Below are 13,270 nucleotides of genomic sequence, written 5' to 3' on the forward strand. Positions count from 1 at the left end.
GGAGTGAGTTGCACTGAGCCATTTGTACTGCTTTATAATTTAAATATTCATTTCTTGAGTTATATATCTATCTGTATAAATACACATATATATGTGTTATATTACTATCTATCTGAATAAATAAACATATATAAAATTGTTAGCAATCTGGCTTTGTTTCTCTAGAGAACCCTGTCTAACACATTTTGGTACCAGGAGTGGGGTGTTCAAGAAGCATTACTAGTTTTAAGACTAATCAGGCTGGAGAGCCAATTTAAGAAGCCCATGTTTATGATTTTATTTCTCTCGAAGCACTCCTGTAAAGAGTTACAATATTAAAAACAGTAACTCTGTAATACCAGTAAAATCTCAGTTAGAGTGGCCACTCATTAATCAGATTTGCATGGGATTTATGGTAGAGGCTAGATTTAATGGTGACAGCACATCTACCAACCTCAGTATTAGTGTTAAGAAGTGTTTTCTGGACCCTGCTTCCCATTCTATTAATGTTTCAATGTGTACTAGAAGCAGTGATAAGCCTGTTGTGTCTCACTCTGCCTTACTGTTAGGATAAGAGATGTGATGGGAATATTTTAATCCTCAATTCATTAGGATCACATCCAGTAATAATATATGCACTTAAAGTTGGAAGGGAAAACTTACAGACCAAGTAATCATTAATATTAAGAACCTCTATGTGGTAGGTGTAGGAGCCCTGGTGGCATAGTGGTTACCCATTGGGCTGTGATCCACAAGGTCCAATGTTTGGAACCATCAGCTGCTCATTGAGAAAAAGATAGGGAATTATATTCCCATACACAGTTGCTCTCTTGGAAATTCAGAGGGGCAGTTCCACCATGTCCTACAGACTCTATGAATTGGCATCGACTCGATGGCAGAGGTGTGAGTATGTGGTTGGCCTCATGCTGTGGACTGGGCAGACAATGATGAAATGCTCACTTTACTTTTCTTGCATGCTACAGCTCAAAGCCTGGGGAAATAATATAAATTCTATATTTTATTTAAGTCATCTATTAGGTAGTGGTCAGATTGAAGGAAATAAAAGCAGCACACACTAAGTCAGACACATGTGCAGGTAGTTGTTTCCTCCAGAACTCTTTGGAAATATCTGGACATTGTTTTCTAAGGCTTGTATTCATTTCTCTGAATTTTAGAGTAACATGCACAGGAATACTTTGGCATCATCATTCATGGTTTGTTAGATGGCCGGGTCACCAGTCTATGTTAGGAAAGGATGTGGTGGAGAGGATGTCGTGCGTTTTGGAATGAGCCCTGTTTGCCTCCATCATATACTTGTTATGAGGCCTTGGTAATCATTTCATCCCCGAGAGATTTTTGTTTTCTCTTCTCTGTAATAAGGAGTACTAATATGTACCTGAGAGGGAGGTGGAGGAAGTTGAAATCAAATAATATATGTCAAATTGATAGTGAAATTTTTAGCACAAAGTACTTTCCAAAAAGCCCAGTTAATCCCCAGCTGAAACAGCCTAGTAAGAAACCAGGATCTTTCTGACTCTGATATGTGGTTTCCGTCAGACCTCAGGAAAGAACCGTTCTCTTTCCTAACCCTCATTTCTTCCTCTGAGTAAGGAAAACCACCCCCATTTCTTTGGGGGCGTTATGGCTTTTAGCTGTCATCAAGTCGACACAGACTCATACACAGCAGAAGGAAACTGCCCGGTCCTGTACCATCCTCGGGGTGTTTGAGTGAGTTATTGCAACTATTATGGAGTCCTTTCCAGTATACAGGGCTCATTTTCCAGAGCTACATTGTGTAATGTTCTGTTGGGATCCATACAACTCTCATTAACTAATTATCAAAAGCAGATTACCAGGCCTTTCTTAGTTTGTCTTGGTCGGGAAGCTGGCTGAAGACTGACCACCATGGCCTGCTTTTAAGTGAAGTACTAGTGGCACAGCTCCCAGAATTGAAGCAACACACAAGCTACCACAGCACTGCAAACTGATAGGGCTAGTGGGGGTTTCCATTTATTTGTCCGTTTATTTAATGTATACATGTTCAGCCCTGATCAGGTACTAGGAAATGTTCAGCAGGGATAAAGGGGATCTAATACATGTAAAGCACCTGAAAGATGGTAGGACATGAATAAATAAAAGCTAACCTCGTGTTATTAATAATTATAGTGCATCTGCTTTTAATATTCAAACTTGGCTGTAATAATAATTAGCATTAATTTATCTATTCCAAATTACAGTTTGCCCCATTAAACACATTTATTGCCTTGTACATGTGGGATTTTAATACACTGATGGTATGAACGGTCCATTGCAGGTTACAAAGACCACTGGGACCAAATATTAGAATTTGCAGACATTTGCGTGTATTTCAACCTCCCTGGGACCTTGCATTTGACCTCAACTCCAGCTTCTAAATCTCCATTTAATAAGAACTTGAGTGGAAAATCAGACCTTCACCCAAGGAAATCCCTATGCTTTCATGCATGTTTACAAAAATTATAGTGCATTACAAAGAACTTGCTACTCTCAACCATTTTCTCCTGACAATATTCATGGAGGATCGGCAATGGTAATTCAGTTCTAAGCCTTATCTCCCTTGATTTAAATGGTTGTGCTGGCAACTCCGAGTTTATTTTTCCCCTCAAGTACATCTATCTACCTTCAAGTGTATAAGATATGTATATTATCTCTCAGGAAATACGTTGGGCACCAAAGGTGAGATAATGCAAGGGCAGGAGAAATCTTTCTCTGTTACTCAGGATTGCCTTTATATTTTAGCTGACGGTAGAGCCACCCACAGATATGCTAGATCCCAGTGTGGAGCTGACTTGCAAGTTAAATGGTGCAAGCACTGATCCTTATCTAGTTTGCTGACCCTTATCTAGCATGTCTTATACATCAGACCCTGGTACATGATTAATTTGCTTACTTGGTTTAGCTAAATATAAGGTCATAAGGTCAGACCACTTCCCCTGTGGCTCACACATCAGACCTCAATTGAACTATAAACACAAGTGCTGTTGATCAGTGGTTTACAAATTAGGACTCTGAATTTTCCTGTTCTTCTCAACCAAGTTCTCCTGAAAATTTGTGTTGAGGATCAGCAATGTTACTTATCCCCCTTCACTTAAATGGCTGTACTGGCAACTATGAGTTTATTTTCTTTCTGGGAACATCTCCCTCTAGATGTATAAGGTCTGTGTATTAGGTCTTGGAAAGCACATCATTAGGGATCCAGGGTGATCTACTGCCTAGGGCACAGCATTGTTATCATAACATTGGTGTCAAACAGTGATGGGGTGTGTAAGTTCTCATTGGTAATCTTCAAACCATCCTTTATGTATATAACATAATGCCAAGCCAAAAACCAAATACAACACCATTGTTTGATTCTGACTTACAATGTCTCCATTTAAGGGTTCCAAGCTTACATAATTCTGGGAGCAATCTTTCTCTCATAAAGTCAGTGAATCGCTGATCTCATTCTCTGATAGCATCCCAGAATACCATTATCTCAATTCAGGGTTTTAAAACTTTGGGCATCCACAGAACTTGTGAATGATTTAGGACTTAGTCAGTAATTAAATAGGGTGTGTTTTGTGCAAAGGTGTTGCAGAGCAGTGATTTGTTCAATATGGCCATAATCTTTGAAGCTCTTCCCAAATGACTGTTTCCCCTAATGAGTCTGGATAGGAGAAGGTGGGGGAAGATACTGACAGGATTCAATTGTAAGAGCTTGCCCCCTATATTTTTTTGTGATTTCTCCTACTGTTGGGTATAAAATGAGCTATCTCAGAAACATGCCTGGAATATCATGGCCAGCAAATTCCAGGAGTGGAGAATGTCCTCTAGATCCCAAGATGACTGTCCAATGTACCCTCTACGATCCAGGGGACAGCTTTGACCCTAGAGGAAGACAGAGCAGCAGCAGCTGAACCAGGTACCAGAGAATGAGACAGTGGTAGATATTCCAGCCCACAGAGCAAGCAAAGGTGAGTGCTTTTGAGGAGGAGACTGGTTTGTGGGTGGGGTGCCTCTGGGCCCTTATTTGGTCAGCTGGGTTTGCTGACCCGTGGAACTTGACCTGGGTGCATTTGGGTTGTGGTTTAAAGTGGAATAGCATAACCTTTGGGCATGTATTTTCAACCACAGAAGAACAAGTCAACCTATCCTCACTGAACAACAGCATCCTGAGCATTACTCACTCGAACTATATACCCGAATGCATTATGTACCTGTTAACTTCCTTGATAAACCCCCAAACCCTGTGCATTATCTGTGAGCTCTGTGTGGCCATTGTGCTAAATTATAGAACCTAACCAAAAAGTAGAGTGTGCTTCGGAATCAAGTATCTTGGCAGCACAGTCTCATAGAATGATGCTGCAAAGCAAAACAAAAATAACTACCATGTGAAACTTCCATTATGCAATCTCATGTTTTCACTCTTTCACTACCTTAGTCCAATCAGATGTTGCACCCTATTGATCATCTGACTCTCACAATGATTCCAGCATTTAATTAACTGGATCCCTGTTTCCTGTCTTGAACCTAAAACCAAACTCACTGCCCTGGAGTCAATTCTGACTCCTGGTGACTCTATAGCCTACCTCAAATTCATTCTATGCAAGGTTCTACTTCTTTTTTCTGCACTAAGCATACACACACACACACACACACACATATATATATATATACATATATATATATATATACACAGGGTTATATAAATGAGATAATATCATCCACATCTCCGGCAATCTGCTTTTTGCCACCCACAATATGTTATTTTTCCATGTCAATAAATGTAGACTTACAGCATCCTGCAATTAACTACTTACTGTTTCTATGATGAAATATTCCTGCCATACTGGGAGACATTTAGATTGTTTTCAGGTTGTTTCTCCATTTTTAAAGAACACTGTGATGAATATTCTTGTACAGATATCTTTAGAACTTGGACAAGAGTCACCTGAGAATTTTTTTAAAATTAAGGTTGTTTTTATTTTGTCTTATACTTCTGGAATAATGATTATTTAATATGTTTTCAAAAACATAAGCACATTTTAGATGAAGCACTGAGTGATAATATATATGGGGGCTTCAAGAAGTTTGTGGAAAAGTAGAATTAAAATATAATAAAAGTTTTTCATAAATGTTTTGAAGCCTCTGTGTACTATTGGAAGTGTTAGAGAAATATTCAACTCCACCATCTGTTATTTAGTTACTTTCAGAAACTGAATTATATGATTGCTTTCCATTACATGAAAATTAATAAAGTACTTATATTATCATTAATGGAAATTAATAGAAATAAATTTTTCTTTTTATGGAGTCATTGCTTTTTATACTTTTCTTAAAGTAAACATACTTCTGGAAGATTTCAATGTACTATGGCATTTTCAGAGAAGTTTGTAAAGTATCACTGAGGGATGGACTAGGAAGTGGTTTGTTCATATGGGACGGGTTTGATACTGAGCAGGTTATCATGGTTTTAGATGCCATTCTTCTTTTTAAATAGTCTTTACATACATTAATGTTTTCAGTCTTCATCTACAGACCTCCTCCGTTTTAAAAAATTTTTTTTAATCATTTTATTGGGGGCTTTCACACAGACCTCGTCTTATTATTTTTTTAAATGATTCAAGTCAAACCATCATTTCATATCCTTGAAACTTTATATTGTCCCATCCTTCTCTCCTCTATACCACAATTATACTGAGGACTATCAATTAGACAACCCAACAACAAATTTTTACTTGATATGTTGGTTTTTATGCCTGCTTCTGGGGTTATTTGGATTGCTTGTTCAGAAAATTGCACTGGATAGACTGAATCAGCTCTGGTTTCTTAGACATGGTGTTTCCATATGTTTTCAGCTCTTTTATTAATTTATTAAATATGAGAAGAATCCAGACCTTCAAATTATAAAATAAGACAAAAAAGGTAAGATATATTTGAAAATAATTAGGTATTGAGTGACTTCCAAGGGAAGCTGTATTTGGACCCATTGTGGCTAGTTGGGTATGTTTTGAGCTGCCAATCATAAGGTCAGTAGTTCGAATCCACCAGAAAATCTACAACTTTTAAGTGATCTAAAGGTTTGGAAACTCAAAGGGGCAGTTCTTCTCTGTCTTACAGGGTCACTATGAGTTAAAACCAATAAGATGACAGCAGGTTTTTCTGATTAGTACAGCACACGGTGAAGTATATATAAAGACTATTAAGTTGGACACTGCAAAGCTAGAACACAGCTTCAGAAGAGCAGAAATGAAATAGAAAAGGCACATATATGGAAAGCGTGATGGCAATTTAGAGTCTTGAAAATGTAAAAATTTATAGCAATTTTAATAAATATTTTGAAATCTAAATGTTTCTTTTTCAAGTAATGCAGTAAACATTTCATAGCTCATTTTAACACATAGAAAGCAATGAATGCTTCATACTACATGTTTCAGAAGTGAGCTTGACACCAAGTGTCTTTATAAGAAAAAAATACTTTTCTGTTAGGGGTTTTGTGTACAGGTAGAGAAATTCTTCAATCTTACACCTAGATTGACCATTTTAATTTTAATAAATGAACTGATTACAATTAACAGAGGTTCAAATATTTTGAAACCCAGAATAGGACTGGCAGAGTTCACTATCAGTCAGTCAATTATGACTCAGCATAATTCTACAGGACAGAGTGGAAGATCTGTGGGCTTCTGAGGGTGTTATCCTTTATGTGAATAGGAAGTCTCATCTTTCCTTTGCAGAGTGGCTGGTGGACTCAAATAGCTGAGCATGTGGATAGCAATCAAACAGACAACACACCCTGCAATCAGGGACCCTTATCTATTATGTAGTAAATCTTATTTCTGGCCTCTTTTTAAGATAGCAAATTGATACCGCCTGCTATTTAGTTCCTAATAAAGGTGAAGTGAATCTTGGGGTAGATTCTAAGTTCATATAAGTTTCAGTGTTCAAATATATCTTTGGGTTGAAGAGGAGTGGCATGGTTTCAAAAAAGTGACACTAGTTTTCCCCCATCAGCTCCAGTGTTTAAGATTCAGAACATATACCATATATAGCCATTCACTTAGTTCCCCATAAATAAATCAGGATATTTTAACCACCCTGGCGTTAATCGCGAGTGTGGCTGGGGTAAATATTAACTGTCAGAAGCGGTAACCCTGAGCCACACTCGGGATTACAGTGCAGAGAAGTCCCTTATCTGCTCCCCGGTTGAGCAGGGTCCTCCACTGTGATCGCAGAGCGATCTAATTTCCTCATACCTGAAATGTCTACTAGAGAGATTAAAATGAGTAGTTTCTTAAGAATCACAGGCCTACAAAATAAAAGAACACATTTTATGCAAAACAATGTACCCCTTTGGGTACAAAGTTACTGACATAAGTAGACCACCAGGGAGGTTAATGTAGCTTTAGCTAGGCAGAGATAGAAGAAGGACACACTGGTTTTATTAAAGCTGTTTGCGTGTACTAAATATCTAGGTCAACTTATACTTCACATGTGATAGGGGAAAATGGTGTCATTTTTTGAATCAGCAAGTCAAATATACCCAGAAAAAAGCTAATAGTTAAGGCCCCCAAATATGTGTTGTTCAATGTTGTGAATCTGGAAAATAAGGCATTCATAAAATATCTCACAGTGGGGGGGGGTGTCAAGATGGCGACCAAGTAACACATACCAGCGGGACACTGCAGAAATCAGTGCTGGAGAGCCACTGAGAGGGAAATTCTACCAGATCACAGGAAGAGTATCACAAAGATAAGAAGACACAGATCCACTAGATTTTTGAGGAGTTGTGGGCTTTTGGCTTACCACTGTGAAGACCAGCTAAGCCTTAACCTTAGCCCTGCTATATTCTTGGCTAGAGCCGGGCTCCTTTGGCTGGCTCAAGGTCTCTACTTCAACACAGCCATAGCCCGCCACCACCTCTGGGCAGGGTTTAACCCCTCAAACCCCACAGTTAGATGATTGGGCTCAGCTAAATCTGTACTCTGCTTTCTCTCTCCTCTCTCTTCCACCCCTCAGTCTCAGCAGGCTCGTTTCTTTTTTTCTCTCTCTCCTCTTTCCTCACATGCCATTGCCAGCTTCTATACCATTCCTCTTTGCCTAGGGCAATTATGCCTGCCCTCCACCCAGCTGGAGAAGCTCCTACCCTTGGCAGCCCAACATGCACACCTTCTGCTTCAGGGGAACTCATGTCTACCCTCCAAGGCCCTTTAAGTGGCTGGGGGAAATCCTGAACCCTTGCTCTCTGCAGTGTTACACATGGCTGGGGAAATCCCACCCACAGTCTTCCACAAGAGAACCTCTGCATACCCTCCAAAGCCCTTTAAGTGGCTGTGGGAACATCCACCCACCCCTTGGGGTGCTCCACTTAGAGAACCTCTGCCTGCATTCCACAGCATTCCACGTGGCTGGGAAGCCCCTGTCTGTCATTGGTGGTCCCAGGTGACTAAAGGAACTTCATCCCATCTTCCGCAGTGCTTCAAAAGGCCTAAGGCAGCTCCGCCAACACTCTCTAGTACTCCATGTGGCTGTGGGAAACTCTTCCTGACTTACGTCATGACCTAGCCAACTAGAGAAATAAAAAAAAAAAAATCAGAAAGCAAAAAGGGTTGGATAGGCTGTGGTGAGATAGGAATTCTCATCCACTCCTGGTGGTCCTGTGGGTATGTACAGCCACTCTGGAACTTGATTTAGCAATATCTAAAACAGATGGAAATTGAGCTACCATGTGACCCAGCAATCTCCATATATGGCCAGAAATCTGTGCTCCAATGTTCATCACGGCATAGTTTACAATTGCAAGGAGTTGGAAACAACCCAAATTTCCATCAACAGACAAATGGATTAAAAAACTGCGATACACACATACAATGAAGTACAATGCAGCCCTTAAAAAGCAGTGGTGAATACATGAAGCACATTGCTGCATAGGAAGAACTGGAGGAAATTATGCTAAACTAAGTAAGCCAAGCACGAAAGGACAAGTACAACATGAGTTCACTGAGGTAAGCTTACAGATGCAAGAGGGGCATAGGGGGAAAACTACTGTGTACATACATTCCTGGGGTAAGGTTCAGTTAATATGACACAGGCCAGACCCAATCCAGGGATATATATGACATCCAGCTAAAAAGGAGGGGAAAAGAAAGAAAGAAAGAAAAAAATTCCCAAAAAGACATGAGTATCATGGGAATAGGGTACTAACCCACCCAAAGGAGATTGTTGTTTTATTTCCACAGGAGAGGGAGAGAGGGACCAGAATTCAACCCAGTGTGGCACGACATGAATGCAACATATCGACATGAAGCAGGGAATCAATAGAAAGGTCTGCAGGGAAGGCTCCAATCCCAACTACTTGAACACCCCCCACACCCCACCCCCATACACACTGAAGAATTAACTTCAGAGGCTAGCACTGAAGGTGCAGCTCTGGGGGAGGGGCACATCTGATTAGAGAGCACACAGGAGTAAACACAGAGGGAGAGAGAGAGAGTGGAACACATCCTTGCCCACCAAGCCCCGAGGAAGATATTCCAGCTCAGAGCAGCCAATGCACAGAGAGGACCATAGAGCTGGCCCCATTATGAGACACAACATCCCTCACTGACCCATAGCTCTAAGAGGGACAACACTGGAGGCACAGTGAGACAATTGTGCCCGATCTGACCCCACCACACCTGGGTGAAACATTAAGGGCATGCAACAGAGTAGTAATGGGAACAAAGAATTGAAATCTCCAAGGAATACCAAAAATAGACTTTGGGGCCAGGGCATGGCACCCCATCAGATTCAACTAGAAAACACTTTTAAAGGTCAACAAACAGGCCTGGAACTATTTTAGGCCTTTCTTTTTTTGTTGTTGTGTTTTGTTTTATTTTGTTTTGTTTTGCTCTGTCTTGTTTTTGTGCTTATTATTGTCTCTGCATGTCTTCCTAGATAAACAGGATAGGCAGGATAAACAATCCAGAGGAGAAAACAATCCGGAGAGGGGACACAGGAGAGAGGGAGGTAGGGGAAAGGAAGTGGGTATTAACAAACCCAGGGACAAGGGAACAACAAGTGATCTAAAATCGATGGCAAGGAGGGTGTAGGGTGCCTGGCAGGGCTTGATAAAGGGCGATGTAGGTGAGAGGAAGTACTAAAATCTGAATGAAGGCCGAACATGATATTTGGAAAAGAAGAAAATAAAAGGAAATAGGGGAGAACTAGGAGGCAATGGACATTTAGAGGTCTAAACACAGGCATGTACATATGGAAATATATTTAAATACAATAATAGGGAAAGATATCTATGTACATATACTTATAGGTTAAATATTAAGTTAGCAGACACACACTGGGCCTCTACTCAAGTACTCCCTCAATGCAAGAACACTTTGTTCTAATATCCCAACATTCCGTAATGCTTACCTTCTGGACACAATCACTGAAGACAAAATGGGTGCATAAGCAAATGCGGTGAAGAAAGCTGATGGTGCCCAGATATTAGAATATATAGCATATGAGGTCTTAAAGGCTTGAAGATAAACAAAGGGAAATCTAGCAGAGAAGCCACAAAGCTCACACCAAACAAAAAGCACGCCAGCTTGTGTGGTAACGAAGTGTCGATGGGATCAGGTGTCAGGCATCAAAACCCAACAAAATATCATATCATTGTGAATGAGGAGGAATGCAGAACGGAGACCCAAAGCCCATCTGTAGATGCAGTAGGTAGATTTGTTGTGCCAACATGGCCACTGAACACATGTGAGTTTGGTTTAAGGGCAGAGAGATAAATAGCTTGGCAAGCCTTGCTTCTCTCTCTCTTACTCTTTGATTATCAGACAAGTGTGTGGTTGCCTTGCTTATTCTCTGCCTCCATTTGCAAGCTACACTACCTGTGGGACACCTAACCCTGGGCTAGGTCACTGTATCTTGAGTTTCTTTCAAGACCTGCTTCGCCATGCTACTGGAAGGTACATCTCTTGAGCTGGGGATTGTCAGACCCTGTCATCTAGCTAACTGTTGGCGACCTGCTTGCTGTTTGCTGCCTGGGGCTGGATAGCCTGAATTGCTCCACAGAGGACTACCCTGCGGCCCTCAAGACTTGAAGGACTGCCTGCCGGTGTACTAGCTGTCTTACGGAAGTGAGTTGCACTGAACCATTGTACTACTTTATAGATTAGTTAACTATTTATATCTTATGTTATCTATCTATCTATCTATCTATCTATCTATCTATCTATCTATCTACACAAAATTATTAGTGTCCTGGTTTTGTTTCTCTAGAGGACCCTAACACAGTAGGCAACTGGTCATCCCCTTACACAAGAGTCATAAGGAAGAGACGAGTCAATCAGGGTGTAGTATAGCACCGATAAACATACAACTTTCCTGTAGTTCTTCAATGCTTCCTCCCTCCCACTATCATGTCCCCAATTCCACCTTACAACTCCAGCTAGACCAGAGCATGTACACTGGTACAGATAAGACTGGAAACAGGGAATCCAGGACAGATAAACCCTAGGACCAATAATGAGAGTATTGATACCAGGAGGTAAAAGGGAAGGTGGGAGGGAGAAAAGGGGAACCGATAACAATTATCTACATATAACCCCCTCCCTGAAGGACAAACAACATAAAAGTGGGTGAAGGGAGACATTGGTCAGTGTAAGACATGCAAAAAATAGTAATAATTTATAAATTATCAAGGGTTCATGAGGGAGAGAGTTGAGCTAGGGATGGAACAAAATGAGCTACTGATACCAAAAAAAGAAAATGTTTTGAAAATGATGATAGCAACATATGTACAAATGTGCTCGACACACTGGATGGATGGATCGTGGTAAGAACTGTACATGCCCACAATAAAATGCTTACAAAGAAATAAATAAATACTAGTGTTTCTCATGTTAAAAATAAATATATCTTACAGTGATTTTAAATGGAATTAAAATATACTAGGCCATTACCATGTTGGGTAGAATCCCCAAAGATTAAAGCAAATTTCAATTGTAAAATGAAGACTGATAACATTGTGACATAAAAAAGGAGGTTCAGGAAGAAAATCACTTTTGATTTGCTCTAAGAGAGAAACAAAAACAGATGGCTTTCTTTCATGAACTTTGAAGTTACCAACTCTCTTTATTTTATTTGTTTTCTCTAATGTAAGCATGGAAATTCTAGATTAAAAACTGCATAATGACATACCATTTGATTTATGGAGCACTCAACTCCATAATATATTACTGTGTTACACCCGGGCTATGTGAATGGTATGATCTCATTTATAAAACACTGTATAACATGTTACATAAAGGCCAATTGCATTTATGTAACATGTAACCGTATGTGTTGCACGGTGTGCAGCAAGATAAATAAAAGCACACGTAGGAAAGATTTGAGATCTGGTATCCAGAGGCAGAAACTCAGTTAGTGAACACTAATGCGGCATCATTTTTTGGGAGCACAACGTCTATAGGCTATCCAGCCCTTCCCTGTTTCATTATTGTGTGCTCATTGGCAATAGAATTATATTAGTTTCCAGCAACTTCCTGAACACTTTTAAAAATTTCATTATCTTGCCTGGCCTGATTTTCTTTTTTTTAAAAAGCTTCTTTTTGCCCATTTGGTCATTTTATTTCCGTCCAAAAAAATGTATTCATTCACTCACTATTCATTCTGTTTCCTTTACATTCTATCTGCAACACTCTCATTTTCTTTCCGCCTGTTCGTGTTTCATAGTGCGTTGCGGTCCATTTCTCTTTCTCATGTGAATACTCACACATCCTTCTTCTCTTCCTCCTGCTCCTCGCCCTTCTTTCCCTTAGATTCTCTTTATGTTTCTCTGTCCTCCCCCGTGTTATTTCTTTTCTTGTTTATTCCTCCCCCTCCCTCCTCTCTTTGCACAGGCTATTTCGCTCTTCCCAACTTGTGATGGTTAAAGTTTTGTTAACTTGGCTGCGCCAGGCTTCTCAGTGGTTTGGCAGTTAAGATCTACCATTACCCATGATAAGATCTAAAACAATGAAATCATCTTCATAAAAAGGTCTGCTCTGAGCAATTGAAAGAATGTTTTCCCAGGCACATGGCCTACTTGCAATCTAGGTGGGCGCTGTGGAATGATTCACTTGCTTTCTGCTGGGTCTTGGTCCGGTTTCTGGCTTGTTCCCTTTGGTCTCTTCACTTGAGCCAATGACCTGCTGAGGGTGGGTTTGCCAGTGGCCTACCATCTTACACACTGACCTTGGTGTCACTCACCTCTGCAGCCACACCCCTGTTTTCTTTCTGCAGA

Source organism: Tenrec ecaudatus, chromosome 10, assembly GCF_050624435.1.
Source record: "Tenrec ecaudatus isolate mTenEca1 chromosome 10, mTenEca1.hap1, whole genome shotgun sequence".
In the NCBI taxonomy this organism is placed as follows: Eukaryota; Metazoa; Chordata; class Mammalia; order Afrosoricida; family Tenrecidae; genus Tenrec; species Tenrec ecaudatus.